We start from the raw sequence: 21,362 nt of genomic DNA on the forward strand, positions 1-21,362 counted from the left end.
GGAGTACTGAAGCTCCAATTGAACAGAGGTTGGTCAATACTGGTACTTAAGATGAAAGGGACAATGAGAGCAAGATGGCTTCTCAGTTCATTTTGCTTCTGTTTTCTCTGTCAAGAAAAATCTTTGAGTTGCAAAGAACAGAACAGAAATAGTTATTAGGAAATGGATACCAAAGATGGATGAAGATTTAGTAAAGGAAAATCTGGCTACCCTGAATGAGTTCAAGTCCCCTTGATAATTACATGCTGTGTGGTTGAGTGAGCCATAATCAGTGATTTTTGAAAGAGCAAAGATGGGTACTTTTGGATTGGGGGGAAATGGTTGACTACTGTACTGATAGGAGAGATCATTATAGGAGAAAAGATGACAGAATTTGGTAATCATTTAGATATGGTGGAAGAGGGAGAGGGAAAAACCAAAAATGAGCACAGAGTTTCAAGCCTGGATGACTGGGAGGATTAAAATGCCATCAACAGGTCTGGAAAAGAACTAAAGTCCTAGAATCAAAGATTTAGACCCAAAAGGAACTTGGAGGTTATCTAGTAATCTTAGTTTGCAGAGGGAGAAACTGAGCCCCCAGAAAAGTGAAGCAATTTGCCCAAGGCCACACAGGTACTAAGGAGAAGACCCAGGATTCAAAGCCTGTCTCTCTGAATCTGAATAAAATTCAACTCTCTTTCCATTTCACTACAATGTTGTTGTTTGTCCGTCCTTCTCAAAGAGGACCTTGACATCAGGAAGGTGATGCCATGACTTGCAAGTGAATTGGATTTAAGTGAGAGACGGCTGTGCAAAGCCACCAGCCTCACTTTCTCCCCTGGGGCCATCTGGGTGTCCAGAGGCAAGACATAGATCAGGACAACTGGAGATGGCCTCCTCACTACAATGAATAACACGTGAAAGAAAGGACAGGATATTTTAAAGGCATTGTCCAATATAGACCTTATATTCTGTTAGCTCGGTGTCTAAAATAAAGTTAAAAGGAAGAGGGTGTGTGTGTGTGTGTGTGTGTATGCGCTCCCCTCCCCCCCAAGATTCAATCTAATTGTGAGTGGAGACAGTCACCAAATCACTGAGTGGAAGAATGACTGGGATATACAAAGATCCGTAATTAATTAAGTAGGTGGTTGCTAATGAAGTGAGTCACTCATCCGCCTCCAGAAAAGAAGGCTCTGAGTTCCTTGCAAAATTGAGTGAAACTGGTACCATAGTTAATTTGCCCTTTAGGTGGAAAGTCAAAGCCAAGGGATATTTTTCTGCCCCCTAGCTCCCCCTACTGGTCTTCGAGTAGGATTTTCCTTCTCTGGTAACTCAGGTTTGGCTTGTTTTTTTTTTCCTTCGTCATCTCGGTATTGAAGAGGTTAATGGTTGGAGCTCTCTCGGAACTCAACTCGGTAAACATTGGGAGAAAAACCCAGCAAAAGGAGTCAGACAGCTCTCCAGTTAAGTGGCTTGGGGCTCCCTTAGCTGAGAGGGTTAAAGTAGAAAAGGCCCCGGGGGAACCAGCCTGTGCTGCTCCCAGAGCTGTTTTGAAGAGGCCTACACTTCCCAAGAAATCATTTAACTGAGCACAAATTATTTTCTGGGCTCCCCAGGAACTTACTTCTTCCGCTCTCCTCCCTCTTCTCCCCCTCAAACCCGACCTGTTTCAATATTTTCCCTTTCATGGGCCTTGTGCTCAAAGGAGAGGTTGGTAGCAGCTGGATGGTTCTCTACACTGTACCCTCGAGATAAATCTTGTTAGTTTATTTGGGTATTTGGGGCATCCTTCCAGCAAGCAGATCAAGAAGGAAGGGAATGGGGGTGGGGAAGTATCAAGGAGCAGGGAGATGTGTCTGAAGCACCCTCTGGTGGTTAGGCCCGGGGCACGAGAAGGCAAGAGCATCTTCCAACCTTCTTCCTCAACAAATCTACTTAATGATTTGGACAAATTCCTTGACTTTTTGGTGCCTTTCATTTCCTCCAAAGACTTGCTAGACTTTAGGAGTTGGAGGTAAGAGCTTCTCCTCTTATAGAGGAGAATCTTATTCTTGCTAAATTAACCTAAGTCTTAGAGAGAGGGGAAGAGACTCTCAGAAAACTATATTCCCTTTTGCTTTAGACAGAGGGGTCCTACATGCCCAATGAAAGTAGCAAAGGAACAGGTAAGACCAAGCTAGACCACAAGCATTTATTAATCGCTTATTCTATGCCAGGCACTCTGCCTTTGGGTACAAATACAAGCAAAAAGACAGTCCCTGCCCTCAGCGAACTTCCATTCTAATGGAGGAGGACAATACAAGCAAAAGAGAGCTGAAAAACGTTGGACCTGAGTGTAAGGAGGGAGTCCTAGCACTGTTCCACAGAAGTCCTGGAAGTGATGAGCGCAGAAGTTTCTGCCCATGGTTTAGGTAGGTGTTGAAAGATTTCTATTCTCTTGCACAAGCAGCTTGGACTAATGATGGCATGGTGCAGGTCAGTAAAGGTCAGGTCTCAAATAAGTAGTTATACCCTCAGTTTCAAAGGAGATGGAGTTGAGAACCATGGCAACAAGAATGCATTGTATAATGGGAATAATAACAGCTAACATTTAGATAGCTCTTTAAGATTTGAAATGAGGTATATATATATATATATATATATATATATATATATATATATATATATATATATATATATGTCATCTCATTTGATCCCCACAGCAACCCTGTGAGACAGGTGCTATTAATAGCCTCATTTTACAGATGAGGAAACTGAGGCTGAGAAAAGTAAATGACCTGCCCAGGATTACACAGCTAATAAAGTGTCTAAAGCTAGATTTGAACTCAGGACTCCCTGATTTCAAAACCAGCCCTCTTATCCACTGTACCACCTAGTTGCCTCCAAGCATGGTACAGTGGAAAGAATGTTAGATTTGGAGTTAAAAGATTTAGTTCAAATCCTGATCCTGCCGCGTACAATCTATAAGACACATTCATTCGCCTCTCCAGTCCTCAGTTTCCTCATCTGTAAAATGAGGGTATTGGACCAGTTGGCCTCTGTATCTATGATACTATTATCCTATGTCACTTCATTTCTCTGAACCTCGTTTTTTCCAACTGTAAAATAAAAGTGTCCTTCCCATCTCTAGATCTATGCTCCTATGATATTTGTCTATTTCACTAACTATGGTAACACATGGGAAGGAGGAAAAATTCCTTATGTTTTTTCCCTATTCTGACTGTGTCTACTATGCCACCTTAGGGCCTGAGCTCTTTCTAGGGATGATGGGAAAGTAGAAAGCAGTTGGCCTACAGGTTAATTTTATCATCCTAGCCCCAAAGAGAAGACAGTCATTTGCCTGTGTTAAGGAGAACAATCCCATTTCCCCACCTCCCCAAGGCAAGTAGATAGTAGTGGTATTTTATTCAGATATCTCAAGGATGGATCTATGATCTTAGTGATTTGGGTGTTCCCTCCAATAATGAAGATTGCAATTCATCCATGCCTCCTATCTTGTGTTACTTTCATTCCTGTCCTCCCCTAAGTTCAACACAAGGGTACACTTAGCACATTGGGAGCCTTTAGATTGTAAGCTCCTTGAAGGCAGAGACTATCTTTTGCCTCTTTTGGTAGCCCCAGCGCTTAGCACAATGCCTGATACATAGCAGGTACTTAATATATGTTTATTGATTGATTTCTCCCTTTCTCTTGACTTGGTAATAGTCCAGTGACCAGTGAAGCAGATCATTATCCCTGCCTGCCACCCCATGACTGGCCCATTTTCTTTTCACTCATAATTACCTTATTGACTTTCTTGATACCAATTCTCCATGATTCTTTTTTAAGAAATAAATTTTTATTGAAATAATTTGTTTTACATCATTCAATTTCCTGCCTAAATCCAGGTATGCTGGAGCCAGCTTGTATAGGCTCTTAATATCTGATTATCAGATTTTAGTGTGAATACCTTGGAAATTGCCAAACTCTACAAATCAGGACTTGATTTATTGGTTAGCTAATTGTTTAGATTTAATAAAATGATGGAGAAAATATTAATAATTTATTTATTATTAGGCATGTAGCATGTATTTTTAAAAGGAAAGTCAGTTGTTAAACATTTACCTGCACACCACTGCCTGTATTCCTCCCTACCTCCTCCCAGAGAGTCATCCCATACTAAAAAATATCCTTTATAATTGTTTATTTTTAATGTTCTAAACCATCTTTTATCCAGTGACACTGGCCTCCTTGTTGTTCCATGAGCAAGGCAGTCCAGTTCTTAACTCTGGACACATTCTCAGGCTGTCCCTCATTCCTGGAATGTGCTCCCTCCTTCACTATGACTACCATCTTCCCCAGCTTCCTTTAAGTTCCAACTAAAATCCTACTTTTTACAGGATGACTTGTATAACACCTCAACTCCAGTGCTTTCCCTCTGTTCATTATTTCCTATCTATCCTGTATATGGCTTGCTTTGTATCTGTTTGCATATTGTCTCCCCCGTTAGACTTTAAGCTCCTTGTGGGCAGGGACTGTCTTTGACCTCTTTTTGTATCACCTAGCGCTTAGCACAGTGCCTGATACATAGTAGATGCTGAATAAATATTTATTGATTGGTTGATTGATTATTCATGTTAAGTACCTTCCCTTTTCCTCTTGATTGCTCCTCAATTCAATTCTTCAGAGACTACAGGGTCCCATGACGCATGACCACACAACACTGGAAAAATACTGATATTTGTAAGATGGGCCTCTGTTCTGGGAAAAGCTTGGCGATTAGTAAGAGAACTTTGTGATTTCTGAAAGGAAATACAGTCTACCCTCTCCTGCTCAAACCTAGGCCCAACTCATTTCTATATGTAGTATCAAAGATGCATCTACTAATTGGTGAAGTCTATAGTTTGTCTATTTAATTGCTTACTATAGTTTGGACAACAGTCATTCTTCACACATTTAGTTCATCCCACCAGGTGCATCGAAACTATTAGAGTGATTATAAATGACATTTAGAAGGACTTGATGCAATCCCCACAATCATAACCATAAACAAGAGCATCTGGAGGACTTTGCCATCTATAGGGCATCCTTCCTCCACTTGGATCCTGTGATGTCCTCCATGACATCAGTGAATGTTTTTGGCAAACATACATGTTGCTCTTCTCTCTTGCCACTGAACTTTGATGACTACTAGAATAAGGCTGATGACTGTGCAACTCGGCCTCACTTATTAGATCTAATTCACTCACAAGTCAAGGCATCATCCTGTGATGTCATTGGTCCTCTTTGAAAACCAAAGATGAACAAGAACAACATCTCACTTCTTTACGCCTCACTTGATGTTAATGATGGAGAGTCATTAAATTAGTTTAGGTTTGTTGTTTGCCTTTCAGGGGATCTTATATAAAGATGACATATGCATGGAATTTGACCTCATTAGTGGACAATCTGTAAGTCAGCATTTCATTCTAGCAAATCTATAGTTTTTCAGAGTTAGGAAAAAAATAAAAAATAAATAAAAAATAAGCACAATGGAATTTGTGTTCTTCATACCTTTCAGTCAATTGTGTTATGGTAAAGATTTAGGCTACAAAACATGATTTGAAAAAGCCTACCTATCCATTTCTAATTTCTAAATCAAAGACACCCTTCATGAGGGTGAAGATAATTCCCATATTAAAAAATATGTATAGATGAAAAAGTAGGCATATGAGTCAATAATTACTGATGATCTTTTGCTTAATTTTGGGGAGTAGTAATTGTGACCTGATATCCTCTAGAAATTCCACTTTCTGAGATGTATCTACTTCTTTAGGGGAAGTCATACAATTGCATCTTTATCTCATGTTTTTTCTTTTTGCAATTTGGATCATTGTGGAGGGAGTGGCAGTTCAGAGATGGGGAGGCAGGGCAGGTATATAAGAAGAAAAGAAAAAACTTCACAACTTGCACAACAAATAACTTGTAAAACAAGAAAATGTCCCATCCATTGAGTTCTGTAAAGTACAAAAGGAAATAGTTTCATTGGTTTTATTTTGTTTACTTTTGATGTTCATTATTATGAATAAACCTCCTTGTTACTTGATCTCATAATTCATTGCTATTATTAGGAAATAAATCAAGCAAACCACACTATCTTACTTAAAAATGCAAACTTTGTCCTCAATTACATCAGTTGCAAATTTCTAATAATTTAATCTGGGATAGAATTATAGATAATGAGTGTCCACTGTAGAGAGCTTTTTTCCTTTTATTTCTTTTTTTTTTTGTTTTCTTGGTATTATTTTTTTTTTCCTCATTGTCACTCCCCAGTAACTCTTCTCCACCTCTTCCCCACACTGGAAGTATCTCAACAAATGAGTAGTTAAGCAAAATAAATCAACTCTTTGCCTAGGTCTTAAAATATATGCTTCATTTGGTACCTACCATCAATTACTTTTTAGTTTAGGAGGCAGAAGACAGATTTCATCAGGAGTCATAGGTGATTGTTACATTGATCAGTTTTGACATCTTTCAATGTTATTTTCAATTACACTGTTATGGTCATCTTGTAAATGGTTCTGATTCTCCTTGCTTATTTTACTCTGCATCAGTTTGAACAACTATTCCTTTGTTTCTCTGAATTTATCATCTCTTATTTTTCTTTTTCAACACAATTATCCTCAATTCTATTCATTTTTCACTAATTAAGCTACCCCCAATCAATAGATATCTACTTTACTTCTGATTTTTTGCTACTACAAAAAATGCTGCTATAAATATTTTTGTATATATAGGCCATTTCCCTCTTTATTTGATTATGTTGGGTTCAAATACCTAGTAGTATCACAGGGTCAAGGATTTAGATATCTTTTTATAATTTCTAATGGTTTTCCAAAATAGTTAAACCAATGTATAGCTGTACTAATGGTACATCAGTATGCCTGTTTTCACCTAGTCCCTCTAATATTTATCATTTTCTTCTTTTATTATCTTTGCCAATCTGAGAGTTATGAAGTAAAACCTCAAAATCATTTTATTAATCTTTTATTATTAGGGATTTGAAATATTCTTTCATATGGTTGTTGATACCTTGAATTTTTTTCTTTTGAAAACTGACTTCATATCCCTTGACCACTTATCCATTAGGGAATGGATCTTGATTTTATATAACAATTTCCTATATGTATCTTGGATATCAGACCTTTATTGTAGAGATCTGCTACAAACATTTTCCCAATTAACTGCTTCTCTTCTCATTCTAGATGTGTTGGTTTTGTTCATGCAAAAGCTTTTCACTTTTATGTAATCAAAATTATCTTTTATGATCACCTCTGTCCCTGCTTAGTTAAGAATTCTCCTCTAGCTATAGTTGTGAAAAGTACCTCCTTCTAATCTTTTAATTTTGTGTGTGTGTGAGTTTGTAATGTGATCTTTTATACTGAGGTTCTGTGTCCGTTTGGGGCTTATTGCAGGATATGACATAAGATGTTGGTCTAAATCTTACTTTTGCCTAGTTACTTTCCAGTTTTCCCAGTTTTTGTCAATATGGAGTATTTACCCTCAGTAATTGTTATTTAGTTCTTGAATAGTCTGTTTCATTAATCAACTTTTCTATTTTTAACCATTTCCTGATGAATTTGATATTCTTTTTTTCTAGTTCCATAACTCTGGTAGTTTGATTAGTATGGCACTGGATCTGTTCATTATTTACAATAATATTGCCACTTTTATTACATTGGCATGACCTAACCATAAGACATTAGTATTTAATTGTACTTTTTCATTCATCTATCCATTCATTTATTCCTTTCCAATTGTTTGTTGTCCATTATTTCTATAGAGCATTTTATGGCTATATTCACATAAATCCTAAATATGTCTTGTTAGGTTAACTCTCTGGCCCAGCTTTTGAAAATCTTTTAAGAAAAAAACCTGGATGTTAAATCAAGAGATCTTTATTCATATTTCTATATTGTTACTGTCATTTTTTCAAATAATTTCTCTTTATGACTTCCATGCATTAGCCCAACTAAAGAGGGCCAGTACATTGATAGAACTTATAAGTGATGAATTTATGAGAAAATGTGAACAAGAATTGCACAGGATGGACAGGTATGGATGTGTCACAATTTGCATCATTGGAAGGTATGATAGGGCTAATATTTACCAGCATTTCCCTGAAGTAGTTTCTTTTCCTCCAATCCACAACATGGGGACATCTAGGCTCTTCCTGTTCTAATTCTCAGGGATTACCTTTCCCTAAAAAGAGACAAAATCAGAATCTGATTGGCCTTGCCTTCTCCCAAAAAGCTTCCTGGTCACCTAAAGGCGTAAAAAGTCCCAGCCATGAGCAGTTGGGTTCCCTTGGATTTGATAGATTTTTGAAGATGTGAGTCACCCTATTCATTCCAATATTCTGTCCTGATGACCAGAAGTATTTCCATATTGAGACTAGTGGGGCTGCATCCAGAGAAGCCAGGTGCCAAGGTATATTTGTTGCATACCCTTGCTGTGTTAGTGAATAGTGACCCTCTTTTTGTCAACTGTCCATTTTGCTCCAACATTGAACTTGAAGAATGCTAGTATTAGAGTCACCTCTGACAGAAAGGATGCCCACGTTGAAGAGATCACAAAATCTTTGAAGCATTCTGGTACTGGAGCAAAGCATAAATTGCATCTGAATTTCTGTTATGTGTAATATTTTTCTTAGAAACCACTTAACTTACTAGCTGTGTGATCCTGGGCAAGTCACTTAACCCCAGTTGCCTAAAAAAAAAAAAGAAAAGAAAAGAAACCACTTAATTGATTTATATTTTAACTATTGGGTAAATTATATAATCTTGGAGCTGAAAAAGACCTTAGAGATCATGCAATCCAGCCACCCTTATTTGACATTCAAGGAAACTGAGGTCCAGGAAAAGGAAGCAATTTTCCCAAGGTCACACTGTTCCATGATTTCTTTGTTGCATTACACGTTCCTCCTCTACACTCTGATAACAGGCAGAGAGGAAGAAGGATTTTGTGGCCAAGTTGTGGGAAGAAGGGTATAAAGGCATTTAATAGCATGGGGTCCTAATAGGCATGGGCTATGTGTGCTTACAGTGGCCACACCCAGCCTTACTCTTAGGCTGCAACACATATGTCTGTAGACAAGCTCTGATGTCATTGTCCATGCCCTCTACATTCCTGGAACAAGGATAAGCTAATGCTTTCTCCTGCTATTTTCCCATCTAGCGAAAGTCATGACAAATAAGTGGATCATTTGTCATATCTGACAGCCTGGTTCAAATGCCATTCAGAGCCACCAGGCAGTAGGGATCCCCTGGGCCCCAGATGTTTGTGAAGACTCTGGATTCTGATCAGAGGCCTTGGGGGACCCTTCTGTAGCAACCTGGATCCTTCTCTGGAAGAGTAACTAAAATAATGGCCTTGCCAGTGGCAAATAAAACTTTTTTTTCCCAATGAAATTCCATTTGTTTTGTTTTTACTAGATCTAGGCAAGTTTCTCTGCCAAAGTCTAGTCCGTAGGCACCACCTGCTCTCTGATCCCATTTATATTATCTCCTCAAGTCCTAAGATCACTTTGTCCTTATTTTCACTCTTCCTTAAATCTGCCATCGGTGCTTCAGTATTGCTCTTGCTCCTGACGTCTATCTGTTTAGATAGCGAGGCCTCAGCATGCAAAAAGGAAGAAATGCACTACAGCATTTTACATGTTAATTTGTAATGGCTCACGTTTATACTGCACTTTAAGGTCTGCCAAGTGTTTTGCATGCATTATCTCACTTGATCCTCACAACAGATAGGAAACTGAGGCTCAAGACCATCACACACTGTGAGTTGAAAGTATAAGAATATGAGAAGGGGGAGATGGAGCCAAGACGTCAGAGTAAAAGCAATGACTTGCTTGAGCTCTCCCCCAAACACCTCTAAATACCTGTAATAAATGACTCTAAACAAATTCTAAAGAAGCAGAACCCCCAAAAAGACAGAGTGAAATAAATTTCCAGCCTAAGACAGCCTGGATGGTTGATTGGAAAGGTATATTGTGCACGGGTGGGAAAGGAACACAGTTGGGCGTGGCTGCACAGGCAAAGTAGGCCTCAGCGAACCTGAAGCAGGCCTCAGAGGACTGAATCACCGGCATCTGTGGGGTTTCCAGACTTCTCAACCCATGAACGCCAAAGACAACTTAGAAGAAACATCTAAAAAAATAATAATAGCAATATGAGACTCAAATTCTTGAAGATCTCGCTAACTGGTAATGGGATATTCTGACCACCCTAAAATGGAGCTGGACAAAATCCTTCTGTAGCATGCACATCCCCCATTGATCTCACTCTTTCCTGGACTATTTGTCTGTAACACTCATTTTAGCATTAAATTTCAGGGTGTGGTGGAAAAAGCATTGAATCTGGAGGGAGAAGACATGAGGTCTAGTCCTCGTGCTATCATATACAAGCCGTGTGACATTTAGAACATTCACCTCTCTGTCTCTGTGGCCTTCTCTCCCTGGAACAACCCCCTGTTCTGCTAGCCTCCTCCTATTGCTCAGTCCCTCCCAAGGCCTCTATTCTGGGGAGGGGCCCAGGCTGGACAGCCTTCATTCCCCTCCCTGCTCTGCTTCTGACTTCCTTCAGTGCCGTGTCCCTTTGCTAGCTACCTTCACACACACTAACACAACCCTCCTCCCTCCCAACACACCCATAACACATCTTTTCCCACTCCCTTTTATGTGTTATCTTCCTCCATTAATTAGAAAGTAGACTCCTTGCAGGCAGGGCCTTTCTTCTCTGGCTTATTTTTGTATCCCTTGCTCTTAGCACAGTACTTGGAACCATAGAAAGCATTTAATAAATGCTTGTTACCTAGTCTTGCTTCTCTGAAACTTACCTTTCTTTATTTAAAATACGAAGCTCCTAAGTCGCAACTCTGAGATGTGACTTTTTTCTTTTTTTGCAAGGCAATTGGGATTAAGTGACTTGCCAAGGGTCACACAGCTAGTAAGTGTCAAGTGTCTGGTTTGAGATCGCATTTGAACTCAGGTCCTCCTGACTCCAGGGCCGGTGTTCTGTCCAGCTGCCCCGTAAGTCACAACTCTGATCACAGAAACTTTGATACTAAGAGAGCTGGTCTTCAATGCTTACTAAGTCCAAAATCTTCAGTTTGACATTTAAGGTCCTTCATAATCTCCCCCTTCCTAGTACTATACTACGATGTACTATATATGTATACTAGTATACTAGTACTATAGTACTACTATTATATAGTATACTCCTATACTCACTCTCTCTCTCTCTCTCTCTCTCTCTCTCTCTCTCTCTCTATATATATATATATATATATATATATATATATATATATATATATATATGTATATATATATACTATACTATATAGTACTACTAGGATATATAGTATACTAGTACTATACTAGTATGCTAGTATTATAGTATAGTATACTATACCTAGTATACTATACTACTCCTTTGAAATTCACTACACTGCAAGAAATTTGGACTACTCACCATCCCATGAGCTTGTCTCGTATTCTCCCACCTCTACTCTTTTGTTCATATCAAGTCAACAAGGGTTTACTAAGTGCCAGCTAAGTGTTAGGCTCTGTACTTTTAAATGCTAGTAATACAATGAAAGACAAAAAGTGCCGCAACGAGGCATCCACATTCTAATGGAGGAGACAACATGCAAACAAATATGTACACTGAAGATATATAAAGGGTAAATTGGAATTCATCTCAGAGAAGACACTGGCATGGGGGGGGTAGAGTGGGGAGAGAAAAGGACTTGGAACAGGTTCTTACAGAAGGGAGGGTTTGAACTGAGTCTCGAAGGAAGCCAGGGAAGTGAGGAGGCAGAGAAAAAGGGGGAGAGAATTTCAGGCAATGGGCACAGGTAATTCCTAAAATGCCAGTCTTTAATTATCTTTACCACTGGATAGTCTACCTATCCTGGTTAGCTTTGGGGGGATAAATTTGTGAAAGGAGAGGGAGAAGACAAAATGACTCCAGCTGAGTTAAACAGAAGAAGAAAATCATATATATATATAAATAAAACATATATATAGATGTAATGTATGACTTAGAGGAGTTTTGACTGGTGAGGCTGAATTTGGGGGGGGGATTTGGGAGAAATTGAAGAAGATACGGAGAATGATCTCCAGACTAAGATGCTGGTCCAGCTTTACTTCAAGTTGAAGGAATTAAAGGAAGAGTAGGATCAGGGACAATTAAGGATGACATAAAAGGGTGGTGGTGGTGGTGGTTTGTCATTGTCATCATCATCATCGTGTCCTGTCTGACTCTGTGACCCCATTTGAGGTTTTCTTGGCAGAGGTATTGGAGTGGTTTGCCATTTCTTTCTCCTGCTCATTTTACAGATGAGGAAACTGAGATAAACAGGGTTAAGTGACTTGCCCAGGGTTATACAGCTAGTAAGTGTCTGAGGCTAGATTTGAGCTCAGGAAGATGAGTCTTCCTGACTCCAGGCTCAACACTCTATCCACTTTGCCACCTAGATGCCAATAAGAGGATTAAAGAATAGAACCTTGAAGTAAACTCAAGAAGAATTAGGAGAAGGTAGCTGGGAAGAAAAGGTAAGTAAAAAAAATTATAAGTAATAATGATTACAGAGCACTTTAAAATTTACAAAGTTCTGTATATGTTATTCTCATTTGATCCTCATAGCAGCTTAACATCCCTATTTTACAGATAAAGATGCTGAAGCAGACAGAGGTTAAGTGACTTGCCTAGGGTCACACAGCTAGAAAAGATTTGAAGCTGAATTTGAATTCATTTCTTCCTGACTCCAGGTCCAATGCTTTTCTTCTACTGTATCATCTAACACAAACTGGAGAATAAAAACAATTTGACAGAGTAGAATGGTGGGTAGGACAAATTGGCAGAACAGATAGGAGATTGGTGCAAGGCCAGAAAGGAGGTGTTTGAGGCTGTGGAGTTGTTGGGGCTAAGAAAAGGAAGTTGAGTGGAGCTGTTATGTTATTAAGAGGTGGTAATTGTCTGTAAAGCTTTTAAGGAGCAGCTTAGGGTTGAGGCAAAAACACTCCCCGTTAAGTAGTTTAAGAAAAAAAAAACAACCAAGGCTGAAAATCTCAAACATTAGAAAGAGAAGGGGAAGTTGTGTAATGAATTGCATGGCCTGTGAGATGTTTGTGTTTCTGCCAGAGCTGAGTGACTGTTTTCTGTGTTCTAAGAGCTGGCTGATCTCCCTCCTGCAGGAAGAAGGTGAAGAGACTAGATACTTAAGGAGAATGAAATGTTCCTGAGGGAAACAGATTCAGTTTCAACAGGGAAAAAACAAGAGTATGTGGGGTAAAAGAGTGAACACTTGACCCTGGTCAGGATCTTGGAGGCTCTGAGAGTATCACACAGAAGAGAAAGGGGAGGAAAGTGAAGGGAGCTTAGAAACAGATAGAGGCTAAAAGAGGAGGGATCTTCCTGCTCTTGAGAAAGAAGCTGCTTATCCTCCCAAAAATGATATAATAGAGCCTCAGAAGCTATCAGGGCAGCTGGGTAGTACAGTGGATAGAGCCTTGGGCCTGGGGTTAGGAAGAGCTGAGTTCCAATCCAGCCTTAGACACTTACTGGCTGTGTGACCCTGGGCAAGTCACTTAACTGTGTTTGCCTCAATTTCCTTATCTGTAAAATGAGCTGGAGAAGGAAATGCCAAACCACTCCAATATCTTTGCTAAGAAAACCACAAATGGGGTCACAAAGAGTCAGACAGAACTGAACAACAGAAGTTAGCAAGTGAGAGATCATCCAGAAAGGATGTGATAGGATCAATGAACCATTCATAGGAGCAGCAAGATGGCACAGTGGAGAGAGTACTGGGCCTAGAGTCAAGAAGACTCATCTTCCTGGGTTCAAATCTGGCCTCAGATACTTACTAGCTGAGTGACACTGGGCAAATCACTCAATCCTGTTTGCCTCAGTTTCCTCATCTGTAAAATGACCTGGAAAAGAAAATGCCAAACCACTCCAGTATTTTGCCAAGGAAAACCCCAAAAGGGGTCATGAAGACTCAGACACAACCAAGCAACAACTACCCGACTCCCTGTATGTGTTAGGAAAAGATGACAAAGCTAGGACTTGACTGGGGGAAGGAGGGAGGGAAGGGCCAAGCTGGGCCTCCTTCAATGCAGCTTCTAGGTGGCCTCCAGATGTACTGAAGTTGCTTCTTGGCCACCTAGGAGCATAACCAGCCCCATGTCTGTCGGATGTTAAACGGAAGAGTTTTCGTATGAGACCACAAAGTCTCAAGTAAAATCCTATCTTCTATAGGAAGCTTTCCCCACCTCCTCTTAATTCTAATGCCTTCCCTCTTTCATTGTCTTTCCATCCTCCATATAGTTTATTTGTACATATTTGTTTGCTTCTTGTCTCCCCCAGTACATTGTGAGCTCTTTGAGGGCAGAGACTACTTTTTTTGCCTCTTTTTGTATCCCCAGCACTTAGCGCACTGCCTGGCAAATAGTAGGTGCTTAATAAATGTTTATTGACTGACAGAGGAGACTAAATTGCAGAGTACATGATTGGTATTAATCCTTTTTTTTTTTTCTGTGACACTACTGTTACTGTCTTTCTCTTAATTTAAGAAGAAAGTCCGGAGACTTATTGTTCTCTTCCGGTTTTGGAGAATCCACATTGTCCACTTGGATATCCTAATGGCCCCCTTTTACTGAATCACTTACAAGTCTGCCTATTTCAAGTGCAACCCAGAATAGGCTACAGGGCTGAAAGATCCTCTGAAGTTGTCTCTCCCCTTTGGCCCTTATCACCCATGTTATTACCCATGTTCCACTCTTGTTTCTGGAGGTCTCAGTCCATAAATACCAGGCTGAGTAGAGCCTTTGGCCCTTTTAAAGGGGATGATTAGAATAAGTGACTGTTAAGTTTCTGGAGTTCCAAGATCCCCAAAGTGGCCATTCACTATGCCTCTTTTGACAATCAGACATTGACCTGAGTTCAAATCTGGCCTCAGACACTTGATACTTACTAGCTGTGTGATCCTGAGCAAGTCAATTAACCCCAATTGCCTAAAAAGCAAAAAAAAAAAAAAGACAATCAGACGTTTACGTTTGACTGGGCCCTATTGCTACTGAACGGATGACTCAGGGTCATACAATCACACTTGTCCAGAGTTGCCTAATATGGGTTGTGTGATGTAAGATTATCCCTCTAACAGGGTGGGTCAGGCACAGGAGGCTTATATTGCTAAATGGAAATGGTACCTTCAAAAACCGCGTTTGGCCAGGTCCCTTTGGTGACAGTGAACCTTGACAAATAGGCAGCAACAAGGGCAGAGACTAAAACTTCCAGTCCAGGCCCTGGAACCTTGCCTTCTTCACTCGTCCAATGGGCCTTCACCTAGAAGGACCTGAGTCCTATACTGCTGTGCCTGAATTCCTGATAAGTCCATCTGCCATCAGAGAGGCGTACACAGGGAGACTTTATCAGCCAATAAACAAGTAAGGGAGAATGCTAATGGGAGTCCTAGTGAGTCATCCCTAGGCTGAGCTCAAGACTGTATGGCTAGCATGTGAGTGAACCTTGAGGGATGGGGCAGAGAAGATCTTAGATCCATACTAATTCCTGGGTAGTAACCATGGGTCTGGCCAAGTGGTCTGGGGCCTGGAAAGACAGAAGACTAGGCAATCAAAGGACCTCCCCTTTGGAGTCATGACCAATGGAGAAATTTTGTTGATTCCTCCCACTACGTACATTTGTTTGTGAGGCATATCAGTACCCATCAGAGGTATCATATGCTAAGCAACCAGGTTGGAGCCTCATATAAGCAGCAGAGGCTGGAAAGTGGTTCCATCAGCATATGGTCACTGGAATAGTAAAGCCATGTTGTGTGACCATATGATTTCCCTAGGCCATGTCTATGGCAAATCAATGTCACTTTACAAAGGAGAAGGGCTTTCCAGTCTAGTGGTTTTTCTGGGATCTAGTTTCCTAGAAGACTTAGCTGATGAGAATGCACTGTTTTTGGACATGGTTCTGACTGACCTTCTCAGGCTCTTCCTTTTCTTTCCCAGCACAGAGTCCTTGCCCCCTCAGAGGACTCTGTACATCTTAGAGAAATAGCTCAGTCCCCCCTCAATTGGTAGTCTTCTTTTCTTCTAGTGTAGTTTGCATGAAAGGGGCTTAGGAGACTAAGGGATAGTAATGTTGAGAGGTGGGGCCATCTCCAGTCATCTTGACCTATGTCTTGCCACTGGATTCGGGTGACTCTGGAGGAGAGACTGGGGTTGGTGACTTTGCACAGCCCTGCCTCACTCAAATCCAATTCACTTGCAAGTCAAGACATCAACCCCCTGATACCATTGGTCCTCTTCTAGAATGAGCACAAACAATAACAAATAATAGGTGAGAGGTGCCTTGCTTTCTAATAGCATGGAGAAGATGAAACCATTGCTGTAGAACTTTTATGAATGTGTACATTTGGAAGAAAGGGGATTCTCTAGTTGAGTTGGTGGTAATTCAATTCCTGTATGAGAGTGAGGGAGAGTCCTCATATAGCTCCTGTCAAGGAAGGGGTAAGTTCTTCCACAGAGCCCCATAAGGGGGCATAGATTTTGTATCATTCCTTTGATGTGACTCTAAGGAAGGGAAAGGTTTTGGTGAGGGAGCCAGAGAATACTGAGTAGGTGGCGGTACTGAGAGGATCTCAGTATCCACTTGGATCCCTAGATCTCTAGGCTTATGACCACTTAGCTTCTTTACTACAGATGACCCTGATACATAATTAAGACTTGTTGACTGATGAGGAAGATCATTACAGGCATGGCGAAGAGCTAGTGGAAAAGGCACAGAATGTCTTGGCAGTGAGTGGTGGACGAACTGGAGTGGGGAGAGAGGTAAGGCAGGGAGAACAGAGAGCCCAAATATTACAATAGTGCAGGTAGGAGTTGATATGGGCCTGTACCATGGTGGTGGCAGTGTCATAAGACAGAAGAGAACATATATGCTAAGGTAGAATTGATAAGGGGAGCAGCTAGGTGGTGAAGTGGATAAGAATGCCGGGTCTGGAGTCAGGAAGACCTCAGTTCAAATCTGGCCTCAGATACTTACTAGCTGTGTGACCCCTGGGCAAGTCACTTCAGCCTATTTGCTTCAGTTTCCTCATCTGTAAAATGAGCTGGAGAAGGAAATGGCAAACGATTCCAATATCTTTGCCAAGAAAATGCCAAATGGAGTCATGAAGAGTCAGACACAATTGAAAACAACCCGACAACAACAAAAATTGACAAGACTTGGCAATAGATTAGAGGAGATGGAGGTGAGAGAGAGTGAGAAGTAGAAGATAACAATTACGTTGAAAGCTCAGGTGATTAGGAGGATTGTGGTACTTTTGACAGTAATGGGGGAGTTCAAAAGAAGGAGAGTGTGGTGAGAATATTAATAAGTTCAGTTTTGGACGTGTCGAGTTTAAGGTGTCTACGGGTCATCCAATTTGAGATGTATTAAAAAGCAGGTGGAGACATAAGATTGAAGGTCAGCAGAGAGGTTAGGACTAGATAGGTAGATTTGAGTCAATGGTATAGTGATGATAATTGAAAGAGAAAGAGAGAGGTGCTATTATTACCCCTATTTTAATCCCAGGTTAAGCCCAGGGTCACACAGCTAGTAAGTGTCAAGTGTTTGGTCTGAGGCCAGATTTGAACCCAGGTCCTCCTGACTCCAGGGCCAGTGCTCTATCCACTGCACCACCTAGCTGCCCCTACCTTAGCTTTTCTGATGACTCCAAGCACTAGTGCTTTTGTCCTCATAATCCAATTGAATTTATTTTGCATATACTTGTTTATATAGAATTTATCTGCCCTGATAAAATGTAAGCTCTTTGTACACAGGGACTGTTTTATTTCTGTTCTTTATAAGCCCAGCACATGGCACAGTGCCTAGAACAAGAGATACTTGATAAGTGTTTGTTAATTATCACACTCTACTTTGTTATATGGTTAAAGAAAAAGAACACTGGACTTGAAATCAGAAAACTCTGGTTCATGTTTCTTCTGTCCTTAATAACCATATGAACTTGGTAGATTATTAAACTTTTCTGAGCCTGAGGTTGTTTTGAGGATCAGCTAAGATAATGCATATTAAAATGCATATGAAAATACTTTGTAAACTTATAAGCATCATACACATTTGGTTAAAAAGCCCTATTTTTAAAAAATATGTGTTTACCAATCTTGTCTCCCCAATGAAAATCTAAATTCTTGGAATTAATAATAATAATAGTAGTAATAATAATAATAATACTTCAGGCAGCCAGGTGGTACTGAAGTCAGGAAGACCTGAGTTTAAATTCAGCCTCAGACATTTACTAGCTGTGTGACCCTGGGCAAGTCACTTAACCCTGTTTGCCTCAGTTTCCTCATCTGTAAAATGACCTGGAGAAGAAAATAGCAAACTACTCCAGTATCTATGCAAAAAACCAAAACCAAACCAAACCAAAAAGGGGTCATGAAGAGTCAGACATGACTGAAAAAACAACTGAACAACAAGAAGAATAGTACTATCATAGTACTTTAAGGTTTACAATGTACTTTACACAGATTAGCTCATTTTATCCTCAATAAACAGAAGGTAGGAGTAATTATTATTCCCATTTTACAGGTGAGGAAACCGAGACAGAAGCTGAGATTTGCCCAGAGTCACACAGCTAGTAAATATCTGAGGCCAGAGGAAAGGGATGGTTTCTCCCCACAGTTCTCATCAGTGTGCTGATCTAATATTAGGTGTCTGGATCACTATTGTCTATAAAACCTCTGGCCAAAATATAGAGAGACTAGGGAGGAAACCCCTAGACCTAGGCCTTCTGATTCAGACTCACTCTTATTGGTATTCATGATTTGAACAGAATTTCCTTGCTATGGGAGCAAGTCCACTGACTTACTCCCAGATTTGAAAAACCAGTCAGCAGGTGACATGTTCTGGGATGGCAAAATCGTATCATAATTAGTTGATTAATCAATGTCAGACTCCTTGTCATGTGCAGGCAGTATGAGTAATGTGTGTTCAAAGTATTGATTGCATTTCTAACCAAGACAGCTTTGAGGTTGTCACCTGGAGGGCAGGGTGACAATAGAGGCCCACCTCATTTCTCCTTTTTGCAAAGTGATAATGGGGCTCTATCAGCTGTAATTCAAACACACCTCCCTCTAGGCACAGATGGCTATTCCAGTTGCTGTAACAGATTCTCTTAGAACTTAATGGAAAACTTTACTGAAACTGAAATCTAATTCCATTTGGGTTTAAAATATATCCACTCAATTTTCCTTTTGAGGACATGTATAATCTTCAGTCTTTCATAAGACAACCTGATTTTCTTTCTTTTTTTTTTTATAAGTTTTATTGTTGCCTTTTATCTTTTATAACACAGTCTTTTCCACTTAACTTCCTCCTCCACCTCATAACCCATCCTCACCTTCCCCTCCACTGAACCCTTCCTCTTTTTTTTTTCCCTTGGACTGGAGCTGTGAATTTATTAGGAAAGGGAATTCTTGGTGAAGAGACTCCTACTAAAGTATCTTATCAACTGTCCAGCTATTTACAATCCCAGTGAGTAGCAGTGAAAGGGTGAATGACTCACCCTGTGTCACACAGTGAGGAGGTGTCAGAAGAAGGGCTGGAACCCTGGTCTTTCTGAATCCATACCCATCCCTTTCATCTACTAGGCCATGCTGCCTCTCTTAGGAAAAAAGAAGAACTTTTAGGCAAAGTTAACTAATACAATAGTGACATCTGGCAACATCTGTTGTGTTCCACAAACTTTGTCTTACCTACTTTACTGAGAAATGGTTGTTGTTGAGTCATTTCAGTGGTGTCCAGCTCTTCATGACCCCATTTGGGGTCTTCTTGGCAAAGATATTGGAATGTTTGTCATTTCCTTCTCCAGCTCATTTTAGATGACAAACTGAGACAAACGGGGTTATATGACATGCCCACGGTCACATAGCTAGTAAGCGACTACGGCCAGATTTGAACTCAAAAAGATGAACCTTCTTGACTCTAGGCTTGGCACTCTGTCCACCAAGCCACCTAGCTTCCTTCGCTAAGAGGAGAAAGGTATTCTTTTCTTCTCAGTGCTCTAGGATCAAGATCGTCCTTTAGAGTTTGTCTACTTTTTAGTGTAGTCATCATTTACATTGAAAAAGTCATTGCACACATCCCTTTCTTAGTTCTGCTTTCTTCACTCTGAGTCACTTTGCACAATCAAATCAGAAGACTGTATACCTAGAGTGGAAGGGGACTCAGAAGTCAGCTTCATGTTTCTAGCATCGGTTCCCAAAGTGGATGATACTGCCCCCCGGGGGGCGCTGGAACAATCCAGGGTGGGGCGATAGTAGCCTTGGCTGCAACTGGGGGGCATTGAATAAAAATAACAGGGCAGTAGAAGCATAAGGAAAGAAGAGAAGAGAAGAAAATTTTGAAAAACCATTTGTACATGTTTCATCTGTTGTGTAACAGTTAAAGTCATAGTGATTACATTATTTTCCAAATAAACACACAAAATGCAAGTTATAACCAAACAATGGTCAAATCTCCCAACAGGTCTTAACAAGCAAGTGTTGGCAGGTGAGCATGTCTCACATTGTAGGGGAGTCCAGCATGCATTGGCAGGAATATGTGTATGTAATGTCTTGTTTACAATATGCTACTATAAGGTTACATGATGTAATATTGCATCATCAAAATTTCAATGCAGAAAAAACCCCACAAATTTACAATAAATTCTTAAATTTAAGATGGGTCATTTTTTAAAACATATTTTATATTTTTTTTGAAATGATGCAAATTTTTTTAAAAAAATCATTAAAAGGTTAAAGAAATATTTCCAGTGGGACACTGAGTAATTTTTTTTGAAAAGGGGGCGATAGGCCAAATAAGTTTGGGAACCTCTGCCCTAGAGCTTAGTATAGTGTCTGGTACATAATAAGCATGTAATAAATACTTGTTGATTGATTGTACAATGTCATGCAGGTAGTAAGCTTTAGAAGTTGAATTCGAACCTAGATCCTCTTAGCCTAGTGCCAGTGTTTTCTACTATACCATACTTCTCTTTCTTCCCGTAGATTCCTCCTATTTGTTGTTTCTAAAGATGTAATTATATTTAATTATATTTACATATCACAATTTGTTCAACCATTCTTAAGTCAGTTGACTAGAAGGATGGTGGTGTCCTCACCAGGATAGAGCTCTGTTTTGGACATACTGAGATATATATTTTATTGAGATATATTTTGGATATATTGATGCCTATGGGACACCCAGTTCAAAATGCCCAATACTTTAGTCAGTTGGTGAGATGGCTTTGGAGTTCAGTAGAGAGACTAGAGCTGAAATGTGGATCTAAGATTCTGTATCTGTGTA

This window comes from Phascolarctos cinereus, unplaced genomic scaffold, assembly GCF_003287225.1.
Source record: "Phascolarctos cinereus isolate Bilbo 61053 unplaced genomic scaffold, phaCin_HiC Scaffold_5;HRSCAF=322, whole genome shotgun sequence".
NCBI lineage: Eukaryota > Metazoa > Chordata > Mammalia > Diprotodontia > Phascolarctidae > Phascolarctos > Phascolarctos cinereus.